This window comes from Paramisgurnus dabryanus, unplaced genomic scaffold (genome assembly GCF_030506205.2).
Source record: "Paramisgurnus dabryanus unplaced genomic scaffold, PD_genome_1.1 h2tg000331l_1_17753__unclustered, whole genome shotgun sequence".
Classification (NCBI taxonomy): Eukaryota; Metazoa; Chordata; class Actinopteri; order Cypriniformes; family Cobitidae; genus Paramisgurnus; species Paramisgurnus dabryanus.
In genome coordinates, this window is record NW_027394210.1 from 7,501 (window position 1) to 17,753 (window position 10,253).

Below are 10,253 nucleotides of genomic sequence, written 5' to 3' on the forward strand. Positions count from 1 at the left end.
ATGACACACAAAGCGTATCCGGGCGTCACCCCGTAACGGGTCATTAAGGCTGAGACGTGGGCGGCCCTGTCCCGCCCGGGGTTTCGTTTAGCGGCCGACGCCGGTTCGTTTTGCGGCCGAACGACGCCGGTTCGTTTAGCGGCCGAACGAAGCCGGCTCGTTTAACGGCCGAGGCCAGCCGGGTTCGTCCCTTCCTTGGATGATTTACCATTCGTAATAAGAATCGTCACTACCTCAGTGCAGAGGGACTTTTTCGAGGCATTTGTGTCCGCTCGAGAGGCCTCTCGCTGGGCTCGAGAGGTCCTGGGATCCGGTAGCCTATCACCTTGGAGAGTCAGCGAGGTGCTCTTCCCTATATACCCGATGGCACCTGTTCGGGCCACCGTCCCCTGCTGGACGGGGCCCGGCTCTGTACCGCCCCAGACAGAGCGCCTTCGTCGGTCACGAAGGCAGGGTCGTGGACCCTGGAAGCGCACGAGCCACCCGACTCGGCTTCCATAGCGGCTGGCGGCCCTGGCCCGCCCGAGACGAAGCGCCTTCGTCGGTCAGACAGATAGGGTCGAGGACCCTGGAAGTGCGAGAGCCACCCGACTCGACTTCCACGGCGGCCCGGAGGCCGGGCCCGTCCCCGTCCGTGCCCGGGGACGGGGCACCTTCGTCGGTCAAACGCGTTGGTCTTGGACCCTGGAAGTGCACGAGCCACCCGACTCGACTTCCATAGCGGTCGGCGGCCCCGTACCGCCCCAGACAGAGCACCTTCGTCGGTCACGAAGAGAGGGTCTTGGACCCTGGAAGTGCACGAGCCACCCGACTCGACTTCCATAGCGGTCGGCGGCCCTGTCCCGCCCCAGACGATGCACCTTCGTCTGTCACACAGATAGGGTCTTGGACCCTGGAAGCCGTCCCCCTCGACTTCCGTAACGGTCGGCGGCCCTGTCCCGCCGCAGACGGGTCACCACTCCGTCTGTCTGTAGGGTCTTGGACCCTGGAAGCCGCCCCACTCGACTTCCATCGCGGTCGGCGGCCCTGGCCCGCCGCAGACGGGTCGCCACTACCGTCTGTCTGTAGGGTCTTGGACCCTGGAAGCCGCCCCACTCGACTTCCATCGCGGTCGGCGGCCCTGGCCCGCCGCAGACGGGTCGCCACTCCGTCTGTCTGTAGGGTCTTGGACCCCGGAAGCCGCCTCACTCGACTTCCATCGCGGTCGGCGGCCCTGTCCCGCCGCAGACGGTGTGCCACTCCGTCTGTCACACAGATACATAAGGGTGTCTCGGAACCCCGGACGCCGACCGAGACGAAACGCGTGGGGTCGGTGCGCCCGAGAGGGTAGGGTGCCCCGGGGCCGGCCGCTCGCCCGACCGGCTTCCGGGACTCCTTGACCGCTCGGGAGACCTATCCACGCGCCCGCCCGACCGGCGGCCGGGGGCCCTCGACCGCCACACGCGTACCGACGACCGGGGGGTTTCCGTTTTACGGCCGACGCCGAGATCCTTCGACGGTTCCAACATGGGTTGTTACGCTTTTGTGTTCGCCCGTGTCTGAGCATATATGGTCGGGTCGAACCTTTGAGGCCGTAGCCTGGAGATCCAGGGCGGATCTTATCTCACAACACGTGTGTCTTTGAGGCCGTAGCCTAGATCCAGAGACTTTAGGATCTTTTTAGCAGTTTTAAGGCCGTAGCCTTGATCCAGGGCGGATCTTTTGAGCAGCTTTAAGGCCGTAGCCTTGATCCAGGGCGGATCTTTTCACAGGTTTTAAGCCGAAGCGCCTTGATCCAGGGACTTTTGGATCTTTTTTTGCCGTTTTTAGGCCGTAGCCTTGATCCAGGGCGGATCGTTTTGCGGCCGTAGCCGAGTTCCATCACCCAAGGTAGCTTTAGTTTTTAGGCATTAGCCTTGATGATCCAGGGCGGATCGTTTTGCGGCCGTAGCCGAGTTCCATCACCCAAGGTAGCTTTAGTTTTTAGGCATTAGCCTTGATATGATCCAGGCCGGATCTTTCCGCCTAGGCGGCATGCGGATATGGGTTACCCGTCTTTCGACACTCGCCCGGGGCGCTGCCTCACATCAGACGCCCTTCGTCCGTTCCAACCGTTCCAGTTCTTTTAACGGTTTTTCGTTCATCGCACACCGACGCGCACAGACCTTTCTTGGGATCTGCCGCAGGGAGGGAGGACGCTGGAGGTCCACTTTCGAAGCAACCCATCCCTATATACCCGATGGCACCTGTTCAAACGACCGCCCCTTGAGAGAAGGGGCCCTTCCCGTGGCTCGTCCGGGAGGAGGCGCCCGCGTCGGAAGGCGCCGTAAGGTCGGAGACCCTGGAAGTGCACGAGTCACCCGCTTTTACCTCCAGGCCCTCTGTCGTACTTCTCGTGTCCGCTCACGAGACCTCGTTTCGGCTTTATGGAAGTGCACGAGTCACCCGCTTTTGCCTTTTCTGGAAGTGCACGAGTCACCCGCTTTTGCTTCCAGGCCCTCTGTCGTACTTCTCGTGTCCGCTCACGAGACCTCTCTTCGGCCTGGGGGTGCGCCACGTACACCCCCGCGTCCGCATTCGAGTCACCTCTTCGGGCTCATGAGGTAGGGTCGGTGACCCTGGAAGTCAGAGACTTCCAGGCCTTCTGTCGTACACCCTCGCGTCCGCTCACGAGACCTCTCTTCGGCCTGGGGGTGCGCCACGTACACCCTCCCGCGTCCGCTTTCGAGTCACCCATCTGGGCTACGGAGGTAGGGACGTGTGCCCTGGAAGAACCAGACTTCCAGGAGGGAGGGCCGCCCTGTCAGGCCCGCTTTCGAGTCACCCATCTGGGCTACGGAGGTAGGGACGGGTGCCCTGGAGGAACCAGACTTCCAGGAGGGAGGGCCGCCCTGTCAGGCCCGCTTTCGAGTCACCCATCTGGGCTACGGAGGTAGGGACGGGTGCCCTGGAGGAACCAGACTTCCAGGAGGGAGGGCCGCCCTGTCAGGCCCGCTTTCGAGTCACCCATCTGGGCTACGGAGGTAGGGACGTGTGCCCCGGAGGAACCGGACTTCCAGGAGGGAGGGCCGCCCTGTCAGGCCCGCCTCGGAGTCACCTCTCTGGGCTAAGGAGGCAGGGACGTGTGCCCTGGAGGAACCAGACTTCCAGGAGGGAGGGCCGCCCTGTCAGGCCCGCTTTCGAGTCACCCATCTGGGCTACGGAGGTGGGGACGGGTGCCCTGGAGGAACCAGACTTCCAGGAGGGAGGGCCGCCCTGTCAGGCCCGCCTCGGAGTCACCTCTCTGGGCTAAGGAGGCAGGGACGTGTGCCCTGGAGGAACCAGACTTCCAGGAGGGAGGGCCGCCCTGTCAGGCCCGCTTTCGAGTCACCCATCTGGGCTACGGAGGTGGGGACGGGTGCCCTGGAGGAACCAGACTTCCAGGAGGGAGGGCCGCCCTGTCAGGCCCGCCTCGGAGTCACCTCTCTGGGCTAAGGAGGCAGGGACGTGTGCCCTGGAGGAACCAGACTTCCAGGAGGGAGGGCCGCCCTGTCAGGCCCGCCTCGGAGTCACCTCTCTGGGCTAAGGAGGCAGGGACGTGTGCCCTGGAGGAACCAGACTTCCAGGAGGGAGGGCCGCCCTGTCAGGCCCGCTTTCGAGTCACCCATCTGGGCTACGGAGGTAGGGACGTGTGCCCTGGATGAACCGGACTTCCAGGAGGGAGGGCCGCCCTGTCAGGCCCGCTTTCGAGTCACCCATCCGGGCTACGGAGGTAGGGACGTGTGCCCTGGAGGAACCAGACTTCCAGGAGGGAGGGCCGCCCTGTCAGGCCCGCCTCGGAGTCACCTCTCTGGGCTAAGGAGGCAGGGACGTGTGCCCTGGAGGAACCAGACTTCCAGGAGGGAGGGCCGCCCTGTCAGGCCCGCCTCGGAGTCACCTCTCTGGGCTAAGGAGGCAGGGACGTGTGCCCTGGATGAACCGGACTTCCAGGAGGGAGGGCCGCCCTGTCAGGCCCGCTTTCGAGTCACCCATCTGGGCTACGGAGGTAGGGACGTGTGCCCTGGAGGAACCAGACTTCCAGGAGGGAGGGCCGCCCTGTCAGGCCCGCCTCGGAGTCACCTCTCTGGGCTAAGGAGGCAGGGACGTGTGCCCTGGATGAACCGGACTTCCAGGAGGGAGGGCCGCCCTGTCAGGCCCGCTTTCGAGTCACCCATCTGGGCTACGGAGGTAGGGACGTGTGCCCTGGAGGAACCAGACTTCCAGGAGGGAGGGCCGCCCTGTCAGGCCCGCCTCGGAGTCACCTCTCTGGGCTAAGGAGGCAGGGACGTGTGCCCTGGAGGAACCGGACTTCCAGGAGGGAGGGCCGCCCTGTCAGGCCCGCTTTCGAGTCACCCATCTGGGCTACGGAGGTAGGGACGTGTGCCCCGGAGGAACCAGACTTCCAGGAGGGAGGGCCGCCCTGTCAGGCCCGCCTCGGAGTCACCTCTCTGGGCTAAGGAGGCAGGGACGTGTGCCCTGGAGGAACCGGACTTCCAGGAGGGAGGGCCGCCCTGTCAGGCCCGCTTTCGAGTCACCCATCTGGGCTACGGAGGTAGGGACGGGTGCCCCGGAGGAACCAGACTTCCAGGAGGGAGGGCCGCCCTGTCAGGCCCGCCTCGGAGTCACCTCTCTGGGCTAAGGAGGCAGGGACGTGTGCCCTGGAGGAACCGGACTTCCAGGAGGGAGGGCCGCCCTGTCAGGCCCGCTATCGAGTCACCCATCTGGGCTACGGAGGTGGGGACGTGTGCCCTGGAGGAACCAGACTTCCAGGAGGGAGGGCCGCCCTGTCAGGCCCGCCTCGGAGTCACCTCTCTGGGCTACGGAGGTAGGGACGTGTGCCCTGGAGGAACCGGACTTCCAGGAGGGAGGGCCGCCCTGTCAGGCCCGCCTCGGAGGCCTCCCCTCGGGCAGGGGAGGCAGGGTCGGGGACCCTGGAGGAACCGGACTTCCAGGAGGGAGGGCCGCCCTGTCAGGCCCGCCTCGGAGGCCTCCCCTCGGGCAGGGGAGGCAGGGTCGGGGACCCTGGAGGTGCCGGACCTCCAGGGGGACGGAGGCCGAACCCGTGGCCGGGGAGGGTGAGCCTTGCCGGGCTAGGCTCGCGCGGGTTCGAAGGCCTGGTTCGAGAGGACCCCTTCCCCTATATACCCGATGGCACCTGTTCACACTACTGCCCTTTCGAGAGGGGACCCCGACCGGTCCGCGGCCGGGACGGCGCACCTCGGTCGGCCTCGGCGAGTGGGTCGGGGTGCCTGGAGGTGCGCGAGCGGCCCGCCTGGAAGTGCGCGAGCCACCCGACTCTGGCGGCCGGCGCCCCCGGGCCCGTGCCCGCGGCCGACTCGTCTGACCCGGCATCGTCAAGGTCACCAATACCACGGAGCGTCTACGACGCCCCGTTTCCGAGATATCGGCCAATGAACTGCCGGGCGCCGTATCTCGGCCGGGGAAGGTCCTACGGACTCGGGGCCGGGCTCGTCGGAAAGGTCTCGCCCGGGGCTTTCCGACGAGACCGGCCGCGGGTCCGTGCGACCCCGGGGGCCCGAGATACTTCCGGTCGAAAATTCGAATTTCGTTACCGCGCTGCTCCGGCGCCCCGGGTCCGGGGCCTTCGCCCTTCGGGTGGGTGGCTCCTCCGCGGGGGGCCTTTCGAACGAGCCCACCCGCGCGTCGCTAGCCCTTTCCGGGGCCGAGATACGGCCTACCCCCGCGGGATTTTCCCACGGCCGTTTCTCGGGCGCCTCGGGTCCGGGGCCTTCGCCCTTCGGGTCGGTCGCTATGCCGGAGGGGAGCTTTCGAACGAGCCCTCCCTCGAGTCTCTGGCCCTTTCCCGGGCCGAGATACGGGCGGGTGGTCGCGGAATTTTCGCTCGTCCGGGGCTCCGGCGCCCCTAGCGTCCGCCTCGGAGGTCGCCCGGACGCGCGGCCGGTCTCGTTCGAAAGGTCCGTCCCGGGGCTTTCCGACGAGCCCGGCCTCGGGTCCGTGCGACCCCGCCCGCCGGAGATACGTCCGGTCGAAGCTCGCGGAAATTCCCGCGGCCGTATCTCGGGCGCCTCGGGTCCGGGGCCTTCGCCCTTTGGGTCGGTCGCTCCGCCGGAGGGGGCCTTTCGAACGAGCCTACCCGCGAGCCTCTAGCCCCTTCCCCGGCCGAGATACGGCGGTCTGTGCCCGGATTTTCCCACGGCCGTTTCTCGGGCGCCTCGGGTCCGGGGCCTTCGCCCTTCGGGTCGGTCGCTATGCCGGAGGGGAGCTTTCGAACGAGCCTACCCGCGAGCCTCTAGCCCTTTCCCCGGCCGAGATACGGCGGTCTGTGCCCGGATTTTCCCACGGCCGTTTCTCGGGCGCCTCGGGTCCGGGGCCTTCGCCCTTCGGGTCGGTCGCTATGCCGGAGGGGGGCTTTCGAACGAGCCTACCCGCGAGCCTCTAGCCCTTTCCCCGGCCGAGATACGGCTGGTCCCTCCCCGGATTTTCCCACGGCCGTTTCTCGGGCGCCTCGGGTCCGGGGCCTTCGCCCTTCGGGTCGGTCGCTATGCCGGAGGGGAGCTTTCGAACGAGCCTACCCGCGAGCCTCTAGCCCTTTCCCCGGCCGAGATACGGCGGTCTGTGCCCGGATTTTCCCACGGCCGTTTCTCGGGCGCCTCGGGTCCGGGGCCTTCGCCCTTCGGGTCGGTCGCTATGCCGGAGGGGGGCTTTCGAACGAGCCTACCCGCGAGCCTCTAGCCCTTTCCCCGGCCGAGATACGGCGGTCCCTCCCCGGATTTTCCCACGGCCGTTTCTCGGGCGCCTCGGGTCCGGGGCCTTCGCCCTTCGGGTCGGTCGCTATGCCGGAGGGGAGCTTTCGAACGAGCCTACCCGCGAGCCTCTAGCCCTTTCCCCGGCCGAGATACGGCGGTCTGTGCCCGGATTTTCCCACGGCCGTTTCTCGGGCGCCTCGGGTCCGGGGCCTTCGCCCTTCGGGTCGGTCGCTATGCCGGAGGGGGGCTTTCGAACGAGCCTACCCGCGAGCCTCTAGCCCTTTCCCCGGCCGAGATACGGCGGTCCCTCCCCGGATTTTCCCACGGCCGCAGCACGGGCGCCTTTGCTCGGATCGACTCGCCCTTTGGGTCGGTCGCTCCACGCGAGGGGACCTTTCGAACGAGCCTACCCGCGAGCCTCTAGCCCTTTCCCCGGCCGAGATACGGCGGTCCCTCCCCGGATTTTCCCACGGCCGCAGCTCGGGCGCCCTTGCTCGGATCGACTCGCCCTTCGGGTCGGTTGCTCTACCGGAGCGGCCCTATCCAACGAGCCAACCCGCTTCTCTCTAACCCTAAGCCCGGCCGAGATACGGCGGTCCCTCCGCGGATTTTCCCACGGCCGCAGCTCGGGCGCCTTTGCTCGGATCGACTCGCCCTTTGGGTCGGTTGCTCTACCGGAGCGGCCCTATCCAACGAGCCAACCCTCGTCTCTCTAACCCTAAGCCCGGCCGAGATACGGCGGTCCCTCCGCGGATTTTCCCACGGCCGCAGCTCGGGCGCCTTTGCTCGGATGAACTCGCCCTTTGGGTCGGTTGCTCTACCCGAGCGGACCTTTCCAACGAGCCAACCCTCGTCTCTCTAACCCCAAGCCCGGCCGAGATACGGGGTACCACCGCCTGACCTTTAAACGGCCGTAACTCGGGCGCCTTTGCTCGGATCGACTCGCCCTTTGGGTCGGTTGCTCTACCGGAGCGGCCCTATCCAACGAGCCAACCCTCGTCTCTCTAACCCTAAGCCCGGCCGAGATACGGGGTACCACCGCCTGACCTTTAAACGGCCGTAACTCGGGCGCCTTTGCTCGGATCGACTCGCCCTTTGGGTCGGTTGCTCCACCCGAGGGGACCTTTCCAACGAGCCAACCCTCGTCTCTCTAACCCTAAGCCCGGCCGAGATACGGGGTACCACCGCCTGACCTTTAAACGGCCGTAACTCGGGCGCATTTGCTCGGATCGACTCGCCCTTTGGGTCGGTTGCTCCACCCGAGGGGACCTTTCCAACGAGCCAACCCTCGTCTCTCTAACCCTAAGCCCGGCCGAGATACGGGGTACCACCGCCTGACCTTTAAACGGCCGTAACTCGGGCGCATTTGCTCGGATCGACTCGCCCTTTGGGTCGGTTGCTCTACCCGAGGGGACCTTTCGAACGAGCCTACCCGCTTCTCCCTAACCCCAAGCCCGGCCGAGATACGGCGGTCCCTCCGCGGATTTTCCCACGGCCGCAGCTCGGACGCCCTTGCTCGGATCGACTCGCCCTTTGGGTCGGTTGCTCTACCGGAGCGGCCCTTTCCAACGAGCCAACCCTCGTCTCTCTAACCCTAAGCCCGGCCGAGATACGGGGCACCACCGCCTGACCTTTAAACGCCCGTAGCTCCGGCGCACAAAGTCCCAGGACTTCGCCCTTTGGGTCGGTTGCTCCACCGGAGGGGACCTTTCCAACGAGCCAACCCTCGTCTCTCTAACCCTAAGCCCGGCCGAGATACGGGGTACCACCGCCTGACCTTTAAACGGCCGTAACTCGGGCGCCTTTGCTCGGATCGACTCGCCCTTTGGGTCGGTTGCTCCACCCGAGGGGACCTTTCGAACGAGCCTACCCGCTTCTCCCTAACCCCAAGCCCGGCCGAGATACGGCGGTCCCTCCGCGGATTTTCCCACGGCCGCAGCTCGGACGCCCTTGCTCGGATCGACTCGCCCTTTGGGTCGGTTGCTCTACCGGAGCGGCCCTTTCCAACGAGCCAACCCTCGTCTCTCTAACCCTAAGCCCGGCCGAGATACGGGGCACCACCGCCTGACCTTTAAACGCCCGTAGCTCCGGCGCACAAAGTCCCAGGACTTCGCCCTTTGGGTCGGTTGCTCCACCGGAGGGGACCTTTCCAACGAGCCAACCCGCGTCTCTCTAACCCCAAGCCCGGCCGAGATACGGGGCACCACCGCCTGACCTTTAAACGCCCGTAGCTCGGGCGCCTTGGGTCGGATCGACTCGTCCCTTGGGTCGGTTGCTCTACCGGAGCGGACCTATCCAACGAGCCAACCCGCGCCTCTCTAACCCTAAGCCCGGCCGAGATACGGAGTACCACCCCTTGATATTCCCACGGCCGTAGCTCCGGAGCCCTTTGCCGCAGCCCTTCGGGACACCCACCCTCGGACGCCCCGCGGAGGGACCTTTCCAACGAGCCAACCCTCGCCTCTCTAACCCTTTCCCCGGCCGAGATACGGGGTACCACCCCTTGATATTCCCACGGCCGTAGCTCCGGAGCCCTTCGCCGCAGCCCTTCGGGACACCCACCATCGGACGCCCCGCGGAGGGACCTTTCCAACGAGCCAACCCTCGCCTCTCTAACCCTTTCCCCGGCCGAGATACGACCCCGAGAACCGTGGCACCTCTACCCGACCACAGTGCACCCGAGGCCGGCCTCGGACCCCCGAGGACGGTGGCACCTCTACCCGACCACAGTGCACCCGAGGCCGGCCCCGGACCCCCGAGGACGGTGGCCCCTCTACCCGACCACCGTGCACCCGAGGCCGGCCTCGGAACCAGCCACGGACACCCTGGAGCCCGTACCCGGCGCACCGTTCGGTCCCGGGCACCCACTCTTAAGCACTCTCCCCCGGCCTAAGCCCCATACTCCCGGCCCCTCTGGAGAACCAAACCGTTGGTCAACCCGAAACGATCTCCAGCAGTTGGTCAACCCGAAAATACCTCCAGCAGTTGGTCAACCCGAAAGTTTCTCCAGCAGTTGGTCAACCCCATCGACTTAGGTTTTGGAGCCTTAAAATCTCCAGCAGTTGGTCAACCCCATCGACTTAGGTTTTGGAGCTTTAAAATTTCCAGCAGTTGGTCAACCCCATCGACTTAGGTTTTGGAGCCTTAAAATCTCCAGCAGTTGGTCAACCCCATCGACTTAGGTTTTGGAGCTTTAAAATTTCCAACAGTTGGTCAACCCCATCGACTTAGGTTTTGGAGCCTTATAATTTCCAGCAGTTGGTCAACCCCATCGACTTAGGTTTTGGAGCCTTAAAATTTCCAACAGTTGGTCAACCCCATCGACTTAGGTTTTGGAGCCTTATAATTTCCAGCAGTTGGTCAACCCCATCGACTTAGGTTTTGGAGCCTTAAAATTTCCAACAGTTGGTCAACCCCATCGACTTAGGTTTTGGAGCTTTAAAATTTCCAACAGTTGGTCAACCCCATCGACTTAGGTTTTGGAGCCTTATAATTTCCAGCAGTTGGTCAACCACCATCGACTTAGGT